Raw genomic sequence first — 19,435 nt, 5'->3', positions numbered from 1 at the left:
CTCACCCCCAGGGCCGGAGAAGCTCAGGGCCCGAAGGGGCCGTGGAGAACCCCACATGACGCCTGGGCCCCTTCCCTGCCTCCCCTGCCACACCCAAGCTCCCGCAGAGACAGCGAGCACTTTCCCTCAACCGGGGACATCGTCTATGCTGTCACGGGGAAAGGTCTAGGCTCGAAGGTAGGGGATCCAGAGGCGGGCCCCTGCAGCCTCTGACTGGCCTGGGGACCCGGGACCTGCTTCCTCCTCTGTGAAATAAGGATAAAAACGTGAATCTCCGAGGACCCACAGCACCTGGGACTGAAGGAGAGCCTTTGCTGGCAGTGAAGCGGCACACACCAGGGGTAGGGCGTTGGATTGTGAGTTGCCCCAAGGGTCTGACGCAGGCCCAGAGGGTGACGCAGCCGGAGAAGCAGAGGGCAGAGGGTGCCAGGCCCCATGTGACTCAGCTGCCCCCAGCATAGCCAGCCCCTGGGGTTCACCCCTTGCATTTGTCACCACCAAAGCAGGTGGGTCTGAGCAGTTGTCCCCCCGCCATAGGGTCAGAGACATAGGGTGCCAGCCACAGAGCCACACCCTGAGGGCCAGACTTTGTCAGACACTGAGAAGGAAACCCAGGGGCCAAGGGAACTCAGCCTGGCAGAGAAGTGACCACAGAGGGCTGTCCTGGGAAACCAGCCCAACTTGAACTCAGGCCTCCCCGGCAGGCCCAGGCCAGTGGCCAAGCTGGTCCGACCTTGGGTCTCAGGGAGCAGCAGGGAGTCCCCGTCTTGGAGAGCAACTCAGGTCAGCAGATCAGAACCCCACTGGATCAGAGGATTCGTGGCAGCAGGCTCTCTGGTCACGCCTTTCCCAGTGACATCATGGGAGGACAGGGCCACAGCTTGGGGACAAACTCGCCGCTGCTCTCTAGCAGAAGGGTTTGGGGCTGGCCCAGAACGGTGGCAATGACAACATCACCACACTGTGCCAGGCACTGTACTCAGCGCTGAAGACGCAGTGGCTCCCTGGGGAAAGCGAGGCACAGAGAGACTGATGCAGCTGCTCACGCTCACACAGCTGACAGGGCTGGGACAGAGCTGGGCAGCCCCAGGGCTCTGCACTTTGTGCTGCCTCTCCCAGGGGAACAGCTGCGCGGGGCGACGGAGGAGCCGAGGTCTTGGACAGCTGAGGACAGCTCCCCTGCCCGTGGGCCCTGCAGCATGTGGCTGCCACGGTGAGCCCTTGCACGGGCTCATTTAGACACGGGGGTTGCAGGTCTCTCCATCCCAGTTCCCAGCCTAAGTAATAAGGCTTCGAGGTCTCAAGCTGCTTGCTCAAGGTCGCTTTTCAAGGATTTGAACTTGGTTCTAACTCAACCACCCCATTACCCCAAAGACAAAGCCTTCAGCTCAAGTTTAGGAAGGAGCTCGCGCAGGCGCGCGGTGCGCTGAGTCCACTCCCTGCCGCGATTGATTGCCCCACCGTTCCAGCAACAGCCCTGCCATGGTGAAAATGTCACCCCCCACCCCCTGTGTGGGTGAGGATGCTGAGGTCCAGGGGGTTGGGGCCTCGGGCAGCAAGCTACCCCCGGGGGCCTAGAGCGATGAGGGTGGAAGGGACTGAGAGTTGGCAAAGGTGGCTCTCTCCCTGCTGCTCATCCGAGGTTGAGTTAAGCGGCCCTGAGCCGGGGGAGCCCCACTGGAGCCATCAGCTGCAGAACGTCCGGCCTTTAGGGGACTGGAGCTGGGCTGGCTGCAGGACACTGAGGGCCCCACCCGCAGGCCATCTCCTTCTCATGCGCAGGCCTGTCCCCTGGTTCCCAGAAGCTCTGCCAGCTCCTCCAGCCCTCAGCTTCGATCTCCGCCAGCCTGGAGCTGCCAAGCTCACCACTAACAGCCTGAGCTGGTATCAGCCCAGGAGCACAGGCCCCGTCCACAGGCCGCCCCGCCAAAGCACAAGTCAGGCTGGGGGTGGAAGCCAAGGCTCTTCCCGCAGCCCAGGTGGCCACCGCATCCTACGGGGAGGCAGAGTAAGTCCCCCAAGCTATTACAGGATATGCCTGGGCCTCGGTGCACCCATCGGCCCAATGGGGGAGACTGCGGCAAGACTGACATTTATATGGGCCAGGGGCTGTTCCAAATGCTTCCCTATTCACAACAGACCCCCACATAGATCCTGCTGTTAACTACTTTTTCCAGATGAGGAAACTGAGGCAGGCACCCAGTTCCCACAGCCAGAGAAGAACAAAGCCAGGGTCCTCCCCAGGCGCGTGGCCCTGCTCTCTCTGTGGGGCCCGGAGGGCTAGGGCAGCAGCGAGCGGGGAGGGGGCTGCAGGCAAGGGCACCCAGCACAGAGCCTGGCCTGGCCGGGGAGCCGCCTCCCCACCGAGGGCGCAGGAGAGCTTGGTGGGCGAGAGCCCCAAACACGGGCGGTCACTCACAGGTAAGCCCCTGCGCCTCAGGGTCCTCGCCTCTAGGTGGGCTCAGCACGCACACCGGCCTCAGAGCCCCCAAAGCACTGAGCCCTGGGGCCCGCCAGCTCTGAGGGCACAAGGAGCGTTCTGGCCCCGCCGAGCCTGCGGGACCAGGGAGAGCTTGGGGCTTGCGGCCCCGGCCGTGCCTCAGCCCGCCTGTGACGGGGCAGGCTGGGACGGAGCAGGGGTCAGAAATCGCGTGTCCCAAGCTCCTCCCCGACCCGTGGCCCCTCTGCCCAGCAGCCTGGGCCTGGCCCCCGAATCTGCACAGCTCCGCAGGAACCTGGGGAACTCCGGAGGGGGCTTGAGGACCAGACAGGCAGAGGGCAAGCCTGGAGAGGCTGAGCCCGGCCAGGTGCCGCCCCACCCCCTCTGAGAGGCCCCTCTGTGCCAACCCTGCCTGCTGCCCCCCGCCCCCCGGCCCCACCATCTGCCCATTCCCCGGGGTCCTGGTCTCCCAGCTGCCAGGTTTACTCACATGATGCCCCATCTGCTGTGAGTCAGAAGAAGAGGTCACAGAGCCACCCCCAGTTGGAGTTGAGGGTACAGAGCGAGCTGCTAAAGCTCTCGGGCAGGGTAGCACCGGGTTTGGCGCTATGCTGACACATTGCTCTCACTCCCCGCCCAGCTCTGCCCCTGACTCTTCACCCTTGCTGTGCAGAAGCCAACCCACAGCCCTGAAATTGGCACGGCTCCCACCACCCACACACGGTCCCTCGATCACAAGCCTGAGCCCTGCACCAAAAATGCTGCCCGCCCCGTCCTGCCCAAGGTGTCCTACCATCTCTTCCCCCGCGGGCAGATTAGTACCTGCCAAACTGGAACTCCAGCCCCCATGAGATGACCCGTACGTGCCAGGTCTCCATCTCCATCTCCTGCCCCATTCCCCGAGGCTCTACCATTCCCAAAACTTTTCCCACACAGCTTCCTCCTCCAGGAATGCCCACAGCCGCCCTCACACACACGCTAGGACCCTTCTCGCCGCCCTTACCGGTCCCCAGGCCCAGCCTGGGCATCCTCTGCGGAGCGCCCCAGCTCTCCTAGGTCAGAAAGTTCTCTCCTGCCTCCACCAGCGAGTTTATCTCACTCCTCAGCCTCTGATCCTAACTGTCTTGTTTGTTTGAGTCCCCCACAAGATTCTGGCACCTGCCCCGGGGCCTGGGGCAACAGCAGCACAGGCTGCCTCGGAGACCACACCTGCCTCCCTGCCTGCCCGCCCGCCTGCCCTGCCGGGCGCAGGAGAGGAGCTGGGAGCCCAGCCTGCACACAGGGCTCCCTCCCAGCAGGTCCACGGCAGGCAGGTTAGAACTTTAAGATGGACCTTGAAAGGCCCGTTCAGCTGCAGGTGTGGTCTCCCTCACAGACCACAATGGCATGGATGTCCTTCATGACCTGACACTCTCAGCTGAAGCCCAGAGAGAGGGGGAGGGCATGGTGGCCACCGTGCTGCCATGACCAACGTGGGTCTGTATGTCAATCTCTGCAGCAAAGGGTGGGGAGGGGTCAGGTCTGGCCCCAAGGGCTAGTCCCAGTCCTAGACTCCCGTCCCCTCGCCAACAGGAACCCCGGCCTCAGCTCTGGGAACAAACTCAGCAGCTGGTGGCTCTCTTGGACTGGAGACACTTCATGCCACTCAGTCTCCACCCCAAGGAACCAGCCCTCTGCCCTCAGGGTACCCATGGGGCGGGAGGAGGGCTGTTGAGGGCTTGGCTCTGGGTCTGGACTACGAGTTCTGAGACACATTGTTTGTCTCTTTCACTGCCCTGTCCCTCACCCTTAGGACAGTAGCTGACACACAGTAGGTGTTCAAGAAATGTTTACATGTGTAACTTCCTTGTCTCTCTAGACGCACGAAGGCTATTTCTACCCACCCATCCCCCGCCCCACCCAGGCCGGAGCTGCTCCAGGCAGGGTGGGAGTGGGGTGGCGGGGTGGCGGGCTGAGAGGGGCCCTCCAACCCTCCTCAGGAAAAGGAGCACCAGCCCCCTCCCATGGGGCCCTGGGAGACCCCAGCTCAGTACCACAGGAAGGAGGCTGGTAGGGGAGGGGGGCAGGACAGGAACCAGCAGTTTCCCCAGGGTGGGATCGGGTAGCTCCTAGGGGGAGGGGGCAGGGGAGGCCTTATCGGTGCCCAGCAGGCAGGAGCCCTGGGGCCTGGTGGTTCCTGGGCGGCGCACTCTCCAGCTCTCAGCCTCAGTCAGCCTCCCCATCTGTCTTCCTGTGGCCCCCAGAGTTCAAACCCCAGAGCCAAGATCACCCCCTTCCCAAGGAGGTCCGTGTGTGACGAAGAGTCAGACTGCCCTCAGCTCCCTTGGGGGCTCAGACCCAGCCCTCAGGGGCCGGGTGCCCCATCTCCTGCGGCAGCCTCTCCTTCCCGAGGCGGGACCCTGGGTCTCCAGCCCCAGGCTTGTCACGTGACCGCAGGTGACCCACCTGCCCTCTCAGAGCCTTGGTTCTCCCATCTGGGAGCGAGTGCGAAGAGCAACCTCGCCCCTCAGGGAGCAGCCCGCTGCTGGCTGTGCCCAGTAAGCCTCAGCTTCCCCAGCTCACTACTGACTAGTGCTTCTGAGAGTTCCATCCTCTGGGGCCCTGCCCCCTTTCCAGGGATCTATTCCCCCATCCATCTGCCCCTAACCCTAGAGAGCACAGCAATGCTCCTCCGGATGCCTCCCACCCAAATACCAAGACCTCCGAATTCCCCATTATACCGCCTCCCCTCTCTCCGCCACACACACTCCATCCCTCCTCCCTCCTTGATCTGGTACCTGGTGCCAGGCAGAGGGTCCCGAGGAGGGTCCCGAGGAGGGTCCCAAGGAGGGTGAGGCAGTTGAACCGCCTCTCAAGATCCACCTCCAAGGCTCAACCTGTCTGCCGTGATGCAGCCGGGAGCCGTCCCTTCATTCCCGTTCCTTCGCGTGTGGCAGGCTCCCAGCCCTGCTCCTGCGCAGGGCAGGGCAGGCAGGGCCAGCAGGCAGCCAGTGAGGAGGAGGAGGAGGAGGAGGAGGAGGAGCCTGGGGAAGTGTGAGGGTTTGTTTGGGGGGGGTGCCTCCTCCAGCCCCCGATGGGCTCCTCCCTCCTCCCCAGCACGGCTGAGGAGGACAGACCAAAGTGAGTCACGGATTTCTCAGAGGGAGGCTGAGCGCGGGCAGGGCTACGAGCTGATGCAGCGACCCTGCCTGATGCCTATGACTCAGCAATGGACAAGGGGGCACCTCGGCCTTACCCCTCATCCAGGCAGACAGGTGCCGGGCTCCCCAGACAGGCGCTGGCCAGGGATATCGCTGCCTCCTCGTTCTCCATCTGCCACTTCCCCAGGGCTGTTCTCCCCAAAGTTCCCGCAGAGGCCAGGGTTGCTACGGCAACAGGCCGCTTTGATGCTGCCCCCACCCCCAAGCCTAGGACACAACTGCCCCTTCCTGAAAGCGTCCAACCTCCTTGGCAGCAGACCTGACCGGCAGAGCGGAAGGCGCTGGGGGGAGGGGTGTCAAGCACCTGGCATGCAGCCAGCCAGTCCGTGCACAGCTGGCCACCTGACCTTGAGCCCTCCCTGAGCTCCGGTCCTCCCAGCAACGGGACCCATCTTAGTGCTCCCCAAGCACACACAGTGTCAACATCCCAAGACGCAAGCGCTGGGCTCTGAGATCCCAAGGGCTTCTGGAAAAGGCATCCTTTAGCCCATCTACTGGGCCAGAGAGGAAACTGAGGCCCAGGTGAAGAACCATTCATTCCTGGTGGCTCTAAAAGCTCAGAGCTCAGAGAGGGAAATTTGGACATGGGCCAACAGCCCCATCCCCGTTGTGGTCACTGGCCCCTGTCAGCAGCTCGCTCTCTCTGCTGAGGTCCCGGGAGTCAGGGGGATTTTGATGGCTCATGGTGGCTGGGACTCCTGCCCTCCCTCGTCCCTGTAAGTCACAGGTGCTGTAAGGATTTCACAACATTACGAGGGTAAGTGATGACAACAACAGCAATAACAACGGTGATCACTCTTACTGACCACTTATTACATTCCAGGCTTTTCCCTCACACTATGGCTACTGCACCACAAGACAGTGGCGGGGGGAGGAAGGGGGACGGGTTGCTCGGACCGGTGCCTGCTACTTGATGAGCCCTCGAAAAATATTTGCTGTAAATGTGGCGATGAGGAAGGGAGAGCACAAAACAGAGAAATGAAGCTCAGAGAAGGGAACTAACTTGCCGAAGGTCACACAACCAGAAGTGGCAAGGTTGGGACGGAAACCAGGCAGCCGGGCTCCGCACTGACCCTCCTGGTCACTCCCGAAGGCAGCCTCTCCGGGCCTCTGGGCTGAGGCCCGCACGGAGCTCAGGCTCAGGAACCTGCGGGGCCCTGCTCTCAAAGAGGAGGAAGGCCACCCAGTGCAGCACGAATGGAACTTTGCAGGCAGCCTGGGGGCCCGGGGTTGCTGCAGGTGGAGGATACCCCTCACCTACCTGCACAAATCAGGCTGCAGGGGGCAACAAAGCTACCTGGCGGGCCGCCCAGACTGGGGCTCCTGCCCGGGACGAGCAGGCACCGCAGGTGCTTGTCCTGCCGCTCCCTCCGAGGGTCACAGTGGACGTTCCATGATCAGGGCGGAGGGGCCGGCCCACCATGGGGGGCCGGGAAACACGGGAGCAAAAGCGAGTTATCCAGGAAAGGATGGGGAGTCCCTTACATATCATGTCCCCAAGCAAGTCACCACCTCTACGCCTCAGTTTCCCCAAGGTCTGTCCTTCAGGGCTGGGCCACCTGCTAGGTGGGGCAGCCTCAGCTGTTCCCTGGGATTGGGGCCTGCGGGGCAGCTATGCCCCCAGCCACACCCCCAGGGGGTGCTGGCCAGCAGGGCACAGATGGAAAGCTGGAGGCGCCACTCCCTGCACATGGCAGGGTCCTGCCGTGCTGGCCGCCCAAGCAAGGGACACAGAGACCTGGAGCCAGCTGCCACTTGGGCCACACAGGAAAGGCCTATGAGGCAGCCTGGCCAGGGCTGCAGTTGGCTCTGGCTGCCCTTTCCCCACTGGGCTTCTCAGAGACCTACTATGTGCTGGGCACTGTGCCGGACTCCGGGGTGGGGAACAGGCCCAGCTCCAGGTCTGATTCACATCAGGGCGATGCCAGGGAGTCAGTTTTTGGCACCACAGAGCTCCCAGAAGGCTCAGGGAGTCCAAGGAGAGAATCCAAATAACTTATTATTAATCACCATATTGCCTACCATTAGTCCTACTGACAGGCCTGAGAACAGCCGCTGTGTCCCTAGGGTCACTGTGCGGGACCCTCTGTTTTACGTGGTTACTCTAATTCCCTCCCCATCCTGTGGCCAGGGACCCTCTGGGACGTTAGAAACAAGGTAACGGAGCCAAGGTCACACAGCTGGTGTGTGGCCGGGCAGCCTGAGGTGTGGGCTCTAACCTTCTAGGCCCTTCTAAATTCCTCACAGTTATCACCTCCTCTGGTTCACACAACAGTCGCTACCCCCGCATCACAGAACCAGGGCGGAGGCCCGCAGCGGGGAGGGGCTGGCCGTGCCCACCAGGGACAGAGCCAGGGCTTGGACCAAGTGCGCTGACCCCAGAGCCCTGGCTGGGTCTGTATTTATCTATCTATTTATTTTTATTTATTTACTTTTAGAGAGAGGGAAAGGGAGGGAGAAAGAGAAGGAGAGAAACATCGATGTGCGTTACTGAAAGTAACAGCAGCCAGAGACAAGGTGGGGAGTGCAGGGAGGCTTTTACTTTCAAGGACAGAAGAGGGGGCCACGCTGCAGTGAGAAGTTGGAAGCCCTTACTCTGGACTCGGGTCAAGTGGCTTCTACTCCCGACCCTGCCCGCTGGGAGGACTCAAGTGGGGATGACAACAGCCCCGCCAGGAAGAATAAATGAGGCCACCAGGCCCAGGCCCGAAGGAGCGCCCCTGGTGCATCTGCGAGCGTTTTCCTATTCAGAGCAGCCTGCAAATGAGATCGTAATGGGACCGCCGGGGGGGCGGGGGATCTGGGAGCACGTGTGGACCCCAGGACAGGGTAAGAGAAGGGGAGACCCACGGAGCCCACTGGGTCGGAGGCCCGGGCAAGGGGGAGGACACGGCTTTGTTCCTGGAGGCCTCACCCTTCTCCGTCTCTAAGCCTCCAGCCAGAGTGGTGTGAGTTGGGCCCCCTGTGAGAAGGGCCACGGGCCACCGCTGCCTGCGTGGAGGTGACCTGTTGTTGGACAAGAGCTTTCAAGTCCAGGCTTCTCTCCTTGCAAGCTGAGTGGCCTTGTAAATCATTGAGAACCACACCTGGCACAATGTTATGATGTTACTATAAAACCGACTTCTAGAGGACTGGGGAGTCTCTCCTTTCGGCCAACGTGGTGGCAGGGGGAGATTCTTACTCTGAATGAACGAAAAGCTACCAAGACAACTGGATAGAGGAAAAAACCCTGCCCCCTCCAGTACCAGATTGGGGGTGGCTCCAGGGGAAGACAGGCACACATGCCATAGAAATCAGAATGGCACAGAGGGAGGTCCTGGACCAAAGAGACCCGTCGGTCTAGACTGGGGAAGGAAGGGATCGGTTGGGAGGTGAACCCACTCAAAGCACACGGAAGTTTGGGACGTTGATTGGTCATCTTGAGAAAGCTCCTGGTCTGTCCCCCACCCAGCTGATATAATCCCAGGGGAACAAGGAAGCTCTCTGGCTTATGACTGGCACAGTGCCTTAGCTCCATGGCCATGTGGCCTTAGCACCCATGTGGCCCATGGCCTCCAGGAGGGAGCCTCTCTCGCTCTCTCTTGCCCACCTGGTGACGAGCGTGCGACCATGTGGTTCTGGCAGCGGCATGGTCCATGGCCGTGTGGACTCCACACGCGGGATCCAGGACGGAGCCTGAAATGGATCGCAGCTGGAAACAAGCTGAGCCGCCTGGATGGGGCCTAAGTCTGCTTAGCAGCCTCCTGCGTGCTCCAAAGGGCTGTGCCTTAACATGGAGCAGGAACTCTGGCCACTGGCTTTTGTCTTGGTCTTGCCGAGGTTGGCTGGACTTGTTCCGTGGCACAGAGTGACGATGGGTTTTGAGACAGAGCTCGCCATTCTCCCAGGTCACCCAGCATCTGAATAAAACCGCCTTCCTTTTGCACGAGCATCTGTCTCACGCATTTGGCTTTTGTGGCGACACGTAGCCAAACCTCTGTTTTTGTTTAGTTACAATTATGACTATAATAAAGTCAACACAAATGCCAAAAAGCCCAGCACTCCACAGTATACAAAGCCCTTTCATGTCCAGTATCCCTTCTAGGAAACAGTGATGACTGTTCCCATTTTACAGAGATGGAAACTGAGGCTCAGAGAGCCTTCCCAAAGCTTCGCAACACGTCACCAGCAGAGGCAGCGCTTGAACCCTGGTCCTGGGATCCAGACCGCGTGCTCTTCAGCCGATGCTCCCAGCCACCTCCACTGTCATTCCCGTGGGAAAGCATCCTGGCCACAGGCGTGGGGGCAGCCTCAGCCACCCCATCACGCCATCTCCCATCACAGCAGCCCCAGGGCCCAGGGAGATGGCATTGCCCATGTGACTCAGCCACAGTCACAAAGGGAGCTGTGTGCCCTGTGCCCCAGGCCCGCCTTCCCTGCCTCCGCTCATCCCCCAGCTGGAGAAGAAGCAGGGAGCCTGACGAACCCAAGAAGCGGGAAGAGCAGGAAGGACTGTTGGCCATTAAAATCGCGCAAGTCTAATGGCGATGCAAGCCTACGCTTGGGGTACAAGAGGCTGGCGAAAGGCCCAGGTCCCAGGCAGTTTTCTGAGCCCTTATATGGAGATCCAAGGACAGCCTCAACCTCATTGGCTCCCTCTCTAGGGTTGAGCCCAGGCAGAGGCCCCACCCACATTCACCTGGATCAGGTTGCTGAGGTCCGGGGGCTTGTGAGGAAGAGCCAGTCATTCCCTGATGACAGGCAGGCTCCTGGGTCAACACCTGTCCCCGGCAGGGACTTCTGTCTACTCCTTCCCCTGAAGGTGTCAGACCGGAGCCCCTGTGCCCCTGTGGAGCCCTGGCCGTGTGGAAGGCAAGTGACTTGGTGTTTTCTCCTGCACCCTGTCAAGGAAGCCTTGCTCCGTGTGCTGGAGGAGCAGACTGAGGCTCGGGGAGGGAGGGGGGCCAGCCCAGGTCGCAGAGGGCTGGAGCCAGGGTCTGACTTTAAGGCTGGCCTCCCTCTTCCTGGTTCCAATGGCATGTTGACCACTTGCCAATAAGAAGTGACCTTGGGCCCAGCCCAGACAGGCAGGCAGACAGACATCACCCCCACTACAGTCACCCTATTCCTGTCCTGCTGGAGGGGACACTACAGAATGCAGGTCCTTAGATAGAGTTTGGGCTGGCTGCGCCTCCCAGACCACCCCTGCTGACCTCCCCAGGAGGCGGGCACGCCGGGGTGCCCGCTACCGGAGATAGAGGGCAGACAGGGCAGCCGCCCTCTCTCCCTACACATGACGGAATGTCTGACCTCGGCCGGCCCCCGCATGCACTTGGCAGGAGGTTTGGATCCAGCCAGAACAGGCCTAGGAGGTCGTTGTGGCCACATTCCTGCCTCCCAGCCTTCCGGAGTCCCTGAGACCAAGCAAGGATGGGCCCACCCAAGAGGGGCTACGAGCCCTTTCCCCATTCCCATGCTGGTCAGCCTGCGCCACCGCCGCCGCGGGAGGCCGGGGCAGGGCCGGCCGTGCATCCAGAGGCCTGGGTTTCTCTGGCGAGGCCCCAGCCACCTCTGTGCATCACCCCTCCGCAGCTCAGGAGATTGGAGCTGGGTGGGCTCAGCCTCCAAAGCCAGAAGCGCAACCCCTCCTCGGGGTGTGGCAGTGGCAGAACTGGTCTTCCCAAGGGGCCCCTTGGCGGCCTGCCCAGGCCTAAGGGAGACCCAAACTGTTCCTCGCCCCACCTAGGCTCCCTGCAGCACTTCCTCCAAACCCTTAAATAGCAGTGTGGGACCCGGCATCAAATTTCCCAGCTCTGAGCTGTCTGTGGGTGCCTCAGCACCCGCAGGTGCAGTGCGGAGGCTCAGGGCCTGTCTGGCAGGTCAGACAGCAGCAGGCGCTGCCTCTCTCCTGGGGTCTCTCTCAAATGCAAATTCTCCCCATGCAGGGAGAGGAAGAGGCTTCCATCTCCTCCACAGGAGCCCCCTGTCCTGGCCCCAAGGTCCCAGACAGGCCATCTCAGCTGCTGCTGGTGTCACTACGGTTGCGACCCTCTCGGTGGCTCTCTCAGCCCTGCCCTGGGGTTTGGGGAGCAGTGGCTCTGGCTCCGATGCCCGAGACTTGGTCCAGGAGCCTTTTGTCGGGCGGTCACTCCCAGACCCTGGACCGGGATGGGGAAAGGGGATGCGCTGTCACTCATATGCCAAGGGAGGCAAATGACGCCCAGAGATTCAGTGACACCCACAAGGCAACACTGTACATCGTGTGCAGAGATGGCAAACTTTGTTTTGTCTTTTGAGGGTGACAATGTGCCATCTCCGTCAACTGCCATAGGGTCCGCAGGGCTCACGATCTCGCCTTTGACCTCCTCACGTGAGGAGGAGGAGTTGGATGACCTTCGCGCAAAGCCCGTGGTGCGCCCAGCCTTGCCCTGGGATGCCTCCCAAGAGCGCTGCCTTTTGCACGTGCCTCTGCCCAGCAGCCAGGGTGCCCCGGGTCTCCCGCTAAGTGCTGGGGCGCAGATGGCTCAGGAGGCGTAATGGAGAAAGGATGATAGCTCCTCATTAGCGGGGGTGGCCTAATTAACAGAGGGAACTGCCGGGGGGAGGGTGGCGGCGGGACCCTTTCTGCCCGTGCACCCCAGGGAGCCACATTGTAGGGGCGGAGCTGGCCAGGCGCCAGGGCCCTACCAACTCCAGCCACCCTCCTCTGTCCAGCTGGCATGTGGGGCCAGGAGACAGGGTTTGCAGGGGGTGGGGGGCAAGCGGGGGAGGCTGGGGCTGGGGCGGGGGGTGGGGGACTGCTGTTCCAGGCTCTGTTTTCAGGCCACTGCCTCTGCCCACCTCCCTCGCAGCAGGTGAGGAAGCCGCCCAAGAAAGCAAGGCCTGGCCCAGGGTCCCACAGCGGGCACTGGCAGGGGCCGGGCCTTTTCCTCCACCACGGCTCCCCTTCCTGGCGTGTCCTTGGCCACTGTTTAGGAGTCTCATTGCAGTGGCCTGGCTCAGCGAAGATGAGCGGCCAGTTGGGAAACAAGCAGTTTGGCTTTCAGCTCCTGCCTCTCGCAGCCAGGGCAGGAAGGGCTGTGCTGTTGGGTGAAGGGCTGGGGCGAGGCCGAAGGACCCTGGGCTGGCCAGACAGGGCAGGCACACACCCCAGGGCTGGACCCTGCCCCTTCCACTCAGCTGACCAGGGGAGGCTGCCTTCTGCCTCCTTGTCAAAAGTTAAACAACCCAGGCCAACCTGCTCCCAAACCGGTTTACCATGGGTCCCAGCAGGAAACAGGCTCAGGGCACTGGGGGACGGAGAAGCACGGATCACAGCGGCACAGGCTCAGCCTCGCCGTCCCAGCCCCAGGGTGTGCAGCCTCACCCTGGCCTTCGACCCTCCGCAGCGCCTCATCTGGGCCCTGGGAACACACCAGACACCCAGCCAGCTTCCCAGGGCCACCATGTGAACGTGCCCAGCTCACACTCAGAGCAACAAGGGGCCACCCTAGGACAGCCAGGGCCTCCCAAGCAGCCCAGGACCCTGAGCAGCTCAGGGCTGGGCTTCGCAGGTGCCTTCAGGTCATTGAACCAGTCAAGTTCAAGTGGGCCAGACTGGGAAGCCACACCCTGCTGACCTTTCCCACCCCCTACCCCACCAGGAACAGTAACTCCTTACCTCCGTGTGTTGCCTGCAGAAGCTGCCTCCTCCCCTTCCACCTCCTCCCAGGGCTCCCGGCTCCCAGTCTGAACTTGTCTGGGTGCGTGGTTACAGGGAGGCTCCGCCTGTCCGTCTTGCACTATTTCCGGCTAGCCCCACGGGCACGGCTGCCACCTCCCTCTCTCATTCCTGGGTTTCCATGCAGGAGCTGACCTGGCCCCTTGGGTGCTGAGCACCCCTCACCCCTCACCTTAGCCCTCCAAGAGCATTTGGCACCTCTCCTCAGGGACCCGCGGGCTATGAGCTCATCCACGGATCCTGGGTGAGCCTGTGGGGGGTTGTTGAACGTCTCTGAGCCTCGGTGGCACCCCCAAGGCAATGGGGGGGTGCTGCTCCCACATGTAATTACCAACTCTGCGAGTTCCCTCCTGCCTCCTCCCTAAGCTCAGACCCCACATGAAGTCTGGACCCAGACTCACCTGCCTGCAATAAAAACAAGACAACAGTCCACAGACGGCTGGAGGCAGGAGGTGCAGGGTTCAAAGGAGTGGGGAATAGGGGGCAGGGAATGCGGTGCTTGCTCCCAGAACACCCAGCCTCCTGCAGGACACAAAGCAAGAACAGGGACACGGGGCGGGGGCAGGGACGGGGCAGCTGCTTCAGGTGTCCCAGGGGCTGCAAGGGGAATGTTGCAGGCAGGCTTTGTCCCACCCAAGAGGCCCCCACGGAGACACGGGCCACACCCCTCTCAGCCTCCCCCGGACCACTGGCCCCCAGCCCTGCCCGGCCAGCTCCGCGCCACGCTTCTGGCTCCCACAAACCAGCACTTCTCCGGAGGGAGCTTTTCCAAGTTCTCACACCCAGGCTCCCAGTCCCCCAGGTGGCTTCCGATTCCCACTCCACCCCTACTGTCCCCAACATTGACAACTGAGCCACTCTTGCTAGAAGCCATTGATTCATTCCACAAAATCTATGTCAGGCAGGGGCCGGCCCCCACGAGGCACTGCGTCTCTGCGCTCTGGGAAATTCCCCCCGATCCCATGTGTCCCCAGAAGCTCCCGGGGGTCCTCTCACTTGGGATCCATCCCCCAGTGTCAGCATTGTCTTCCTTAGGTGTGTGCCCTGCCAGATCACCAAACCCATGCTCCAGCTCAGGGTCTGGTGCAGGGAAATTCCGGGTGACTGGTGGGATAAGAGAAAATGTAGGAAGAAGGAACGGAGGATGGGTGGGTAGATGGACGGATAGATGGATGGATGGACAGACAAACCAGTGGATGAACTCAGCCATGCAGTTAGAAAGGGTTGATTGAGGGTCTGCTGTGTGCCAGGTACTGTTCCAGGCACTGGGGACACAGCAGCGAACAAAATATAAACAGCTCTGCCCTCTTAGAGCTCGGGGGAGACAGCCAATAAATAAATTAACAAGCAAATAAATATAAAATTTATTCAATGGTAAGAACTAGGAACAAAATGAAGCAGGGGGAGGGAAACAACGATGGAGGTGACACTTGAGCACAGACTGAATGCGGCAAGGGAGGTAGAGTTGCGATGCCTGGAGTCAGAAAATCCCAGGTAGCGGGAATGGCCTGTGCAAAGGCCCTGTGGTGGGCAAGTGCTTGGCGTGTTTCCGGAACGAGGAGGAGGTGGGCCTAGGTGAATGCAGGAGCTGCAGGAGAGAGAAGACCAAGGAGGCGAAGGAAGGGTAGGTGGACAGAGGGACAGGTGGGAGCAGAGATGGACCCAGGCTCGGTGAGGTGTCGGAGAGCTCCAGTCCTGGGGCTGGGTCTGTCTCCCGGCCACAGGTCAGACCCGTACCTAGAGGCTAGTCCGGAGCCACCGGGGCTCCCAGTCCCTACGTCACCCCGGCACCATCTTCCTCCTGGCAAATTTCCAGCTGCCAATACTACCTCTACTCTGCCCGAGGGCAGCGGCATACTGTGTCCCCCCCGCCCCCACAGGCTGAGCTCAGATGAGGGGGCGCCAAGAGAGACAGTGTCTGAGAACAAAAGGGGCTACAGGAAGACAGCCTCCTGCCCAAGCCTCGGAGTTCCCCGAGGGCCCAGGGATGCTGCCCACCCTGACAAGGACACCAGGGGAGTCCCAGTGACCCATCGGTGACTACCCCACTCCTGACACCCACACTCCGTCCGCCCACCCCACCCCGCCCAGCCCTTCGGGTGCCTGGCAGGGATGCGATCGCAGAGCCCTGCTGAGCAAGCCGCAGGGGCGGGGCGGGGGCTGGAGCCGCAGGTTCAAGCGCTCCCTTGCTGGGTGCACTGGGAGGCTTGCTGAGCCTCTGCACTTCAGGTCACCTATTAAATGCAGAAATACATGCCCTTGCCCTGCTGGCCTCTCAGAGGCGAAGGGAAGAATAGGAATGTGGCAGGAAGGTGCCCTGCCAGGGCAGGTATCTGAGGAGCATTTGTGGGGCGGGGAGCTTGGTCTCCAGGTCCCTGGTATACTCGACTCCTCAGTATACACTATGAGGCAGGAGCCACCTTTTTTAACTCCTCATCCGAGAATTTGATTATTAATTTGAGAGAGAGAGAGAGAGATTGCTTCCTGCACACACCCCCACTTTGCCCCCTGGAAATCAAGCCCACAAGCTAGGCATATGCCCTGACTGGGAATCAAACATACAATCTTTTGGTGTATGGAACAATGCTCCAACCAACTGAGCAACCCAGCCAGGACAGGAGCCACTTTTTAATGTGTGTGTGGCCTTTTTTCTCACCTGGGGTAAGCCCAGTTCCCTTCGCTCACACTGCTCTCACTCAGTGGGAAGACTCAGGACATGCAGAACCCCTCCCTACCTGGGCATGAGGATGAAGTGTGGAGGGGCACGGAGGGCACTCTGACGTCTCAGGCTCAGCCTTCAGGCTCCCTTTAAGAGCTAGTCCTTCTCACAAAGTCAGGGAGTGAGCTCCCTGCTTCTAGGAGAAATCAAGGAAGTACTCACCCAGAGTGTTGCAGAGAAGACACCTGCCACACTCATGGGGAGAACTAAATGGGCTCTAAAATCATTTTCTGTTCATGTGAGCCATTTTTTTTTTTTTTTTTTTTACTAATTCACATATTGGTTCACTAAACTGATATTTAGAAAAACTACTAGTGGCCAGGACCTTGTGTTTAAAAAAACAAAACAAAACTGCCGACAGGACAGACAGCAGAGCTGTGACTGACGGGGTGTAAGGGTCCCTGCTCTACTTCCAGACAGTTTACCGCCTTGAGCCTGGGTTTGCTTGTTTGCAAAATGGGGGTGACAGCGTCTGTACCCATGACGTTGTGAGGTTAAACGAGAAAATGCTGGAGCGCTTCCACTGGTGGCCGGTACATGACATAGGGACTCAGTAAGTGTTTGCCGTATCCAAACGCAGAGGGGCATTTAAATCCTCTGGGCTCCGGTGTGGCCTCTCCATTGAATGGAATTGGCTCCTTCCATTGCAACAATCGGCAAACCTTCCTTCATTTGGGCCACATCTGGAAGAAGGTGACGTCCCTGGCCAGCTGTGGGTGTCCGAGCCCACAGCTCGGGAGCCGGCCCTAAGATCAGCACCCCCCCCCTCTTCACGGGGCTGGGGTGGGCTTCCCCTCTTCAGAGAAGAGGAGGAGAGATAGCCACGGTCATTACCCTGCTTCCCACGGTGACATCATGCTCTCCATCACCTGCATACTGGGTCACACTCACCTTCTAGGCTCTGTCTACACCTGATCATCCGCCTGCGCCCTATGTGGGGATCAGGAGGCCCGGCTCCAGTCCTGGGTCTGCCACTCACTGGCAAAGGTGCTGAGCGGCTCAGGGCCCTTCTCTGAGCCCCCGAGACCCCTCCTGTGAAAGGGGGACAATAAGAGCGCCCATCCTGCCATGTGTTCAAATGAGCCTCACAAGGAGACGAGGGGCCGGGGAGCACTCTGAAGCGCGCTGTGCCAACCGGAGGCCTCAGCTCGCCGTGCCAGCAACCCGGAGGCGTGCCTTTCCCCGTTTGAGGAGAGCCACCCAGACAGTCAGCGCGGCTTGCCTGAACCCACATGAGTCAGTGGCGTCAGGCCACATCCTTGGCGTTTCGTGACACCGCGGGAGCTGGCCTAGTATAGTCCCAGAGGTCCCCTCCACGTTTGGCTTGTGTCGAGTTGACTGAGTTCTACAGGGCTGGGGTCGGGGCACCGGACCTCCTCATGGTTCTCCCCCTCTTCTCTGACTTAGCGTTGCCTACTTAGCGGCCAGACTCAGAACAGAAAACGGGCGCAAACCCAGGGGCAGGCGGCTGCGGGCCCAGGACAGAGAGCAGCACCGAGGGCGTCCATCACAGCCCAGGGCAGGCTGACCGGCCCCCGGGGCTCAAAACGGGACCAGGGCTGTTGCTCCTCTCCTGGTCTCCCCACCCCCATCTCTGCCTGGAGAATCCAACCACCCCTATTTATAGCCCAGTTCAAATGCCCCATCTTCCAAGAAGCCCTCTGGGAGTTATCCCGTCCTCCTCTGCAGGAAATCAGCCTCTGAACCTCGGAACCTCAGAAGTCCTGCCGCTCTTTACCTACGAGGATACTAATGTCTAAGGCTCTCGGGTGCCTCATTGTGTAACAGGCTCTAGCCTTAAACTCCGCATGGACTGATTCCATAGAATCCCCAGAACAATCCTATGAAGGGGTGCTGCTGTTACAGACAAGGAGACTGAGGCCCAAAGAGACAGAGTAACTCATCCTAGAGGGCATGGCCCATACGTGTCAGAGGCGGGATCTGAACCCCCAGCTCTGTTGGACCATTTCCCCATTTCCATAGATTTATGCCTTTGTCATGCAGCTTCTCAGTAAATGTATTTCATTGACTGATTCAACAAACATTTTCCAAGTGCCCACGAAGTGCCAGGCCTTACTCTGGGCTCTGTGAGACAGATACCACCCCTGCCTTCATGGAGCATATAGCTTGATAGGGTGAGGGATAAAAACAAAAATCAATGAAATAATGAATTAGTCAAGTAATTCAGTAAGTATGAAAACAAATAATTACATATGACGTAAGGGCAATGAAGATGCTTTACTCAGCCACGTAATCACGGAAGCCTTCTTGGAGGAGACAACATTTGTAACCAGATCTTGGTGGATGAGGAGGAACCAGACTTGGAACAAGTCTGCCTGGGGCACAGCGCGCCAGGCAGAAGGAACAGCATTGTACAAAGTTTCAGCCAGGCGACGAGCTCAGTGTGAAGAAGCAGGCAGCCCTTAAGTATGGCTGTTGGGCAAGGCCAAGTCAAGCCGCCTCCCCTGGCACCACACAGGAGCCCTGCAGAAGTCCCCAGGGCAGAGCGGAACGGCCCCCCACCCCTGCAGGGGGGAGACACTCCAGTGCACCTGCAGTGGCTGGTTCCCACAGAGCTGGAAGGCGGGCGTCCATCTCCCCCACCGCGAGGCAGCCTGTCTGTCCATCCACCGGGCAACACTCTGCAGGCTCGAGCCCCTCAGTCCGGCGCAGGCCGAAACCAGCCGCCCCCACCCCTCACCAGCGTGAGCTGCCATGTGGTAGCAACGGCCTCTGTGAGTCCTGGGCAGACAGGGATCCTGACTGATACCCTCATTGACACGGACAAGACAAAAGGGGGAAATGATAAAGGCATGTGTTGGAACTTCACTTGTTCTCAGTGACGTCAGCGATCTTTTGCTGAATTGGATACCAGTTCTCAACTACTGGAATCCTCGCTGACTCAGATAATAGCTTTTGAATACATTCCCGAATGGGACAATAGTTCTCCATTTTTTGTGGGCTTTTCTTTGTGCTATGTGTGATGTAACTACCGCAGGCATGACCCACTGGGCTAAATGTGCTTTCTTCACATTTTCTCCACCACTCTCTTGCATCTGTCTGGACAACCAACAGAACGGCACCAATTAATGCCTGACCTGTAGCACTTGCAGATTTCCATGGTGTAAGCACCCCTACCAGGGCCGGTTTCAAGATGCATGCATTGAACTGCATCTTGAATTGGGAGAAGGTGAGCCCCGGCTCATTCTCTGGTGTTTCCACTTTACCAGTACAATAGACGCTGATAACCTCAGGAGCATGGGTGATGTGTTCGTCAGGGCTGCCGTAACAAAGTACCTCGGGGTGTTCGTCAGGGCTGCCGTAACAAAGTACCTCGGGGTGGCGGCTTAAACAGCGGAGTGTTACTGTCTCCCAGT

At 60.0% G+C, this 19,435-nt stretch overlaps 1 protein-coding gene across 4 annotated transcripts in view; it reads right to left on the bottom strand.

The window, feature by feature from the left end:
* ADGRG1 (adhesion G protein-coupled receptor G1) overlaps nt 1-13,349 on the bottom strand; it is a 38,412-nt gene extending 25,063 nt beyond the window's left edge. The window contains exon 1 of one of the 4 annotated variants that reach the window (XM_054570373.1): nt 13,280-13,349. The gene's annotated coding sequence lies outside the window, so the exon portion shown is untranslated. Of the gene's footprint in view, nt 1-2,930; nt 3,003-5,217; nt 5,433-5,675; nt 5,784-13,279 lie in introns of those variants that run through there. The other 3 variants (XM_054570371.1, XM_054570369.1, XM_054570372.1) reach the window with 3 other exon arrangements.
* Nucleotides 13,350-19,435: the final 6,086 nt, after the last annotated feature.

This window comes from Pteronotus mesoamericanus, unplaced genomic scaffold (genome assembly GCF_021234165.1).
Source record: "Pteronotus mesoamericanus isolate MK-2021 breed Mesoamerican mustached bat unplaced genomic scaffold, CSHL_Meso_final contig_202, whole genome shotgun sequence".
Lineage (NCBI taxonomy): Eukaryota > Metazoa > Chordata > Mammalia > Chiroptera > Mormoopidae > Pteronotus > Pteronotus mesoamericanus.
Note: the sequence above shows the minus strand (reverse complement) of the source record. Positions and strands in the feature narration are given on the sequence as shown.